The following is a 6,086-nucleotide window of genomic DNA, read 5'->3' as shown; positions in this document are numbered from 1 at the left end:
GAACAATATAAAACACTGTGTGGAATAAATTACTTTCCAGAAAGGTTGTGGTTCTTTGAAAAAGCTAAGAAGGAGAAGAGTGAAAATGTAACACAAGAAGAAATATGTATTGAGAAAAGGAAATTGTTTGAATTTGAATCCTGTATAGAATCATAGAATCGTTTAGGCTGGAAAAGACCTTTAAGATCATCCAGTCCAACCATTAGCCTACACTACCAAGTCTACTCTAAGCCAATCAAGGGTAGACTAGACTAAACCATGTCCCAAGGTGCCACATCTACACATTTTTTGAACGCTTCCAGGGATGGTGACTCCACCACCTCTCTGGGCAGCCTCTTCCAATTCTTGACCACCCTTTCCATAAAGAAATTTTTCCTAATTTCCAACCTAAACCTCCCTTGGCACAGCTTGAGCCCATTTCCTCTCGTCCTATTGCTAACTACTTGGGAGAAGAGACCAGCACCCACCTCACTCCAACCTCCTTTCAGGTAGCTGTAGAGAGCGATAAGGTCTCCCCTCAGCCTCCTCTTCTCCAGGCTAAACAACCCCAGTTCCCTCAGCCGCTCCTCCTAAGCCCTGTGCTCCAGACCCTTCACCAGCCTTGTTGCCCTTCTCTGAACACGCTCCAGCACCTCAATGTCTTTCCTGTAGTGAGAAGCAGTCCTTCTAAAAACATTCTGTACTTGATCATAGCGGTGTCAGTAATTACAGTAGGCCTGCGTTTGTCAAGCTTCTAATGATCAGATCACAAAATTTTACAATTCCTGCAGCGCACGTTTCTAAAGGAGGCGAGAGCATTTGAGTGCTACCAAACCAGGTCGCTCTCCCCGGTGAAGTCAGCCTTTCTCAGGCCGCAACCTTCCTTTTTGCCGCTCGCCGTCGCGCTGGCAGGACACCCGGGCTCGCTGGCACCCGGGAGGGCGCACAGGCGGCGGCAGCCGCGGCCCTCGGGCCCTGCCGGGGCAGCGGGCAGCGGGCACGCCCGCGGCAGCCGCCGCAGCTCTCCCGGGTTTTTACCTCAAGGCCTCGGGGCGGCCGCCGAGCGCTGCCACGCCCGCGGCGAGCGCGAAACGCCTTCTCCGGCCGGTGTGAGCGGGCGGGGGGGGGCCGGGCCCACGGCGGGGCGGGGCGGGGCGGGGCGGGGCGGGGCCGGCCCGCGGCGGTGGCGCGGCGGCGCCGGCAGGGGGCGGCCTGCGCACGGCGGGGCGGCGGGAGGCGGGCGCTGGCCCCGGCGCTGGCCCCGGCGAGCTGCGCACCCTGCGTGCCCCGCGACGGGCGGGCGCTGCCGGAGGCGGGGGAGGGCTACCCGGAGCTGGCCACAGCGGCGTCTTGCCGCGGAGCCTCCCCAGCACCCGCGCAGGCGAGGAGCGCGGGTGCCGTGGGGCTCCAAAGGCCGTGCGAAGCCGGTGCCGGACCGTGCCGGTTCTCCCTTCGCTCCTGGCGCGGGAGGGGTTATTCGCCCTGCCGAAATTCACCCCATGCAACGCTACAGGCTTGGGGAGGAGTGGCTGGAAAGCTGCCTGGCCGAAAAGGACCTGGGGGTGTTAGTAGATAGCCGGCTGAACATGAGCCAGCAGTGTGCCCAGGTGGCCAAGAAGGCCAACAGCATCCTGGCTTGTATCAGGAATGCTGTGGCCAGCAGGAGCAGGGAGGTGATTGTGCCCCTGTACTCGGCGCTGGTGAGGCCGCACCTGGAATACTGTGTCCAGTTTTGGGCCCCTCACTACAAGAAAGACATTGAGGTGCTGGAGCGTGTTCAGAGAAGGGCAACGAAGCTGGTGAAGGGTCTGGAGAACAAGTCTTATGAGGAGCGGCTGAGGGAACTGGGGTTGTTTAGCCTGGAAAAGAGGAGGCTGAGGGGAGACCTTATCGCTCTCTACAACTACCTGAAAGGAGGTTGGAGTGAGGTGGGTGTTGGTCTCTTCTCCCAAGTAGCTAGCGATAGGACAAGAGGAAATGGGCTTAAGCTGCGCCAGGGGAGGTTTAGACTGGAAATTAGGAAAAATTTCTTTACGGAAAGGGTGGTCAGGCATTGGAACAGGCTGCCCAGAGAGGTGGTGGAGTCACCATCCCTGGAGGTGTGCAAGAAACGGGTAGATGTGGCACTTCGGGATATGGTTTAGTCTGGTCTACCCTTGATTAGTCTAGAGTGGACTTGGTAGTGTAGGTTAATGGTTGGACTGGATGATCTTAAAGGTCTTTTCCAACCTAGATGATTCTATGATTCTATGATTCTATGAAAGCCCCGCCGCGCTCTGCGCTCCCCAGCAGGGCCGGCGGGGGAAGGCGAGGATCCTCAGCACAGCGCTGGGATATTGGGAAAGCTGAGAGCGAGCGGGGAGCGCTGGACTGGGGCGGAGGCGAGCAGATCTGCTGGGGAGCTTGCTGCTTTGAACCTCGCGTTTCGTTCTGGGAGCTCCCAGGCAGAGCCACAGCGAACCAGCCTGGATGCAGCAGGATTCCCCGGGTGCTGGGCAAACGCGGCTGTTGCGCTGGCTGACGTCAAAGCACCGTGTTGCGTAAAGGGTGGGTTACACGTAATACAACCAAATGGATCTGACAACTTCCCACTGGCAAAAGGAAAATGGCTTTCTCCCCCCAAGATCCTGTTGCACCAGCTCCCCGGCACCTTTGCTTGGTCAATTCAACTCGCAGCTCTGGCACAGAGTTAACCCAGCGGCACGAGAAAGCCAGAATGAACCAGGGAAGGGTCAGCACAGATAAGAGAGGAAATCAGAAAGTAGGGCTTATTGGCAAATTATTTCCCCTGAGCTAACTCGGGGGGGGGAAGGGGGGTCATGACACAGCTCATATACAAACTCTGCTGCCTATGAAACATTTGATTTTGTTCAATAAAGTACGTCACATCGTAAACCTTGTCACTAGTTACATCAAGTCAGAGCATGACACCCGACTCAAAATGACTGCAAAATGTTTTCTAAACAAGCAAATATACAGCTGTGTTTTCTTCAGGTAATCAAAATAGCTATGAAGGAAGGTCCAATTTATACAGGCAGAGAAGAAACTAGGTAACTCAGGAACTGAAAATGCAAGTCTGTCATGGGACATGGAGCTCTTTATTCAGAGGAAAAAACACCTTATTTAGAGATAAAATTGCCAGACAACTTTATTTTACTTCCAGAACATCAGCTTTACCAAAGATCAGTCACTGGAAACCAGAAGAAGAGGAGTTAAGGCCTGTATGCCAGGGCAGAATTGAGATACCTCAAACACCAAGCCTGCTCTTCAGGCTGGCCATAGCCACTGGGAAATGTGTGCAGGTGTTCCTGCTGCATTTACCGTGTCACCTGCTCTTTTAATAAGTGGAGGGAGGAAGTAGCTGGGTTGCGTAGCAGGAATGCATTCATGCTGGGAAGTCAGCTGGTAGAAAGGCACCTTTGGGTGGGGAAATGTGAGTCTGCCTGGCTGTGTGGAAGAGAGGACCAGTATGTCTTGTTTCAGTGCTCCATATCGTAGGTCAAGTCCTCAGCAGAGCAAAGGATTTTTGTCTTTTTTACCCTGGAAATTGCCAGCTGGGATGCTGGAGGTGAGTGTGATGTGTACTTAAAACCATGTAAATGAAATATTTGATGGTACCCTGCATAGAGTCAGCAGTTGTGCTCCTCCCGTTGAGTGCGTTAGGAATTTCTCTCAGCTAGGCCTCTCAATAGTTAGAAATCCTGAGCAAGTATAGGAAATTGCTGCAGAAAGGAAGGCTACAGCTGGGACAACCTGACCATATGAAACATGTTTGAATTGCCATAAAACGTAGTGAGTATGTGAATCTGTAGAGTTCACAACCATTATAATAGTCATTAACAGGGCTGTTATTGCTGGGTGACATTAAAATGCCCCCCTCCTTTTCCTTTGTGAAAGATTGTAAGCCTGTTTGCACTTTACTAGGGTGCTATAAAACTAAGGGTGCCAAATGGTCAGAGCTGGATAATACTTCTGCCAATTCTAGAAGACAGTCTAAAGCTGGCGTTTCTTGTTTGTCTGGCATCCACAATTACTCTTAAATTAGTATAATTTGTTTGGTTTATTATAGAAATATAAAGCATGAAATTCTAGCCTCAAAGAGAGATGCCAACTCACTGGAGACAGAAAAGCTTTTTGTTCTTCTCATGTGGTAGGGTTGACCCTATAGTAATTGAGCTACATGAAGACAATGCCGTTGCCTGCAAAGGAGATACTTAACTTTCCATGCGTAACTTACCATATACAATAGCACTAGCCTATTGGATAAACTTTTGTGGATGAAGGCGTATTTGTTTTCTTTGCAACTGCATGGACTGCCCCACTAATTTGCTTTTTTAGTCACCTTGAGCACTCCTGAGCAGGAAGTGACAGAAGGGTGTCATCACATTCATGTCGTCTTTGGCCTCTCCACCGATACTGTCAACAAGCCAAAACTTTTGAGCCAATTAAAGATTTAGGTTGAGATACTGATGCATCTGCTCTCTGAACAATTCATTCCTTATAGAAACATTTAATAACCTTACTTGGATTATCAGTCCAGTTGGGCCCTGCAACTTTACAGGAGAACACCAACCTCGTGCTGGAGCGATGGTGAAGAAACCATTGTACTTACAGAGAGCTGACCTGTAAAAGCAAAGTGGTTAAACTCCTGCTCCTGCTCTGGGCAAAGTTCCTTACCTTTACACCATACTCCTTTCACTCAACCTGCTTTGGACCTTTAAACATTCAAGGGTTTCAATTTAGACCACTTCAGGGGAAAAAAATAAAAATCAAAAAAGCCTCCTAAAACTTTCTAGCAGTCAGGTGGCAGGGTTTTGGGTTTGTGGGTTGCTTTGTTGTTGTTTGTTGCTGTTTCTTTGGTTTTTAAGCCACATCATTTCATGCAATTGTGCTACCAAGCAGTCTTAAATAGTTAAACTAGACTAAAGTAAAAGGTGATAGTATTGCCAATGTTAGCAGGCAAAAATTGTTGCTGAAAAAGATGTACATTTCCCATTTGCAAGGCTGCTTTTTTGCCCCTTTTAACTTCCCACTGTGATAGGCATTTTTAAGGACAAGAGAGTACGGAGGGAGCTAGAGGGATTCATATTGAAACAGAAAGAAACAGAATTGTCTTCCGAGTGTGGAGCTGATTCAAATGGGATGTTGTGAGTGGAAGGAGTAATGATAGGGATAGTGAACCCTGAAGACAGCCAGCAGGTCAGGTATGGGCTTGCAAAAGAGCGTAGTGGGAACAAGAGCAGCACTTTAATTTTAGGTTGTGTGTGTGGAGAAACACCACTGTGTAACACATGTGACTCCTCTCCCTGTGAATCAGAGAGGCTAGAGAGGTTAGGAAGGTTACCTTAGTTTTAAGGTTAGCAAGACCTTTGCCTGGCTTCGTTACCAAGGGAGCAGTGTAATTTCCTGCTACTTCGGTGGAGATGGTACCGGGACCTGGGAAATGGGCCGCAGACTCTCAGGAGTGAAGCGTGACCCAGCCAAGGGCTGGATGCTACTGGGACAGCTCACAGAGGATTTGTCGGAGTACCAAGGAAACGTGTGCCAGGCGTTGGTCATCTTTGCGCTGTCCCAGGTCTTCCACCCCTGGGCGGAGCTCACATGACTGGGCTTTGCCCTAAGTCACATTCTGCCCCGGGCTGTGGCATTGGATTTATGGGGTTTGGACTACCCTTGCTTTCCAAAATCTTTGTCTGGAAGTGCCCGGGGACCAGCCTGCAGTGCTGGCCATCCCCCCTGCACTCTGAGGCCGTCCCGGGAGGGTACGGCTGTAGTGGCTCTGCTGAGCCCCGGCGGGCCCCACGGTGGTGGCAGTGGCACGATGGGGCTCCTGCTGCCCCGCTAAACCACCGCCCACCCCACACGCCTCTCCCGGCTGCCTTCGAGGCCCCTACAGCGAGGCGAACCTCGGGCGCCCGTCTCCTGTCCCCAGAGGCAGCCCCGAGGCACCCCCCTCTGCCCCCGGCCCCTCCTTGCGCAGCCCAGAGGGGCTCTGCGGCTCCCCCGGCTCCCCGCACACCCAGCGGAGCCGCGCAGCTCCCCCCACGCACACCCGAGGCTCCCCCCGCGGCCGCCCCGCCGGGGCGCAGCCCCGGTGCCCGCCGGAG

This window comes from Pelecanus crispus, chromosome 6 (assembly GCF_030463565.1).
Source record: "Pelecanus crispus isolate bPelCri1 chromosome 6, bPelCri1.pri, whole genome shotgun sequence".
Lineage (NCBI taxonomy): Eukaryota > Metazoa > Chordata > Aves > Pelecaniformes > Pelecanidae > Pelecanus > Pelecanus crispus.
The sequence above is the reverse complement of the archived record's forward strand: the minus strand, read 5'-3'. Positions refer to the sequence as shown.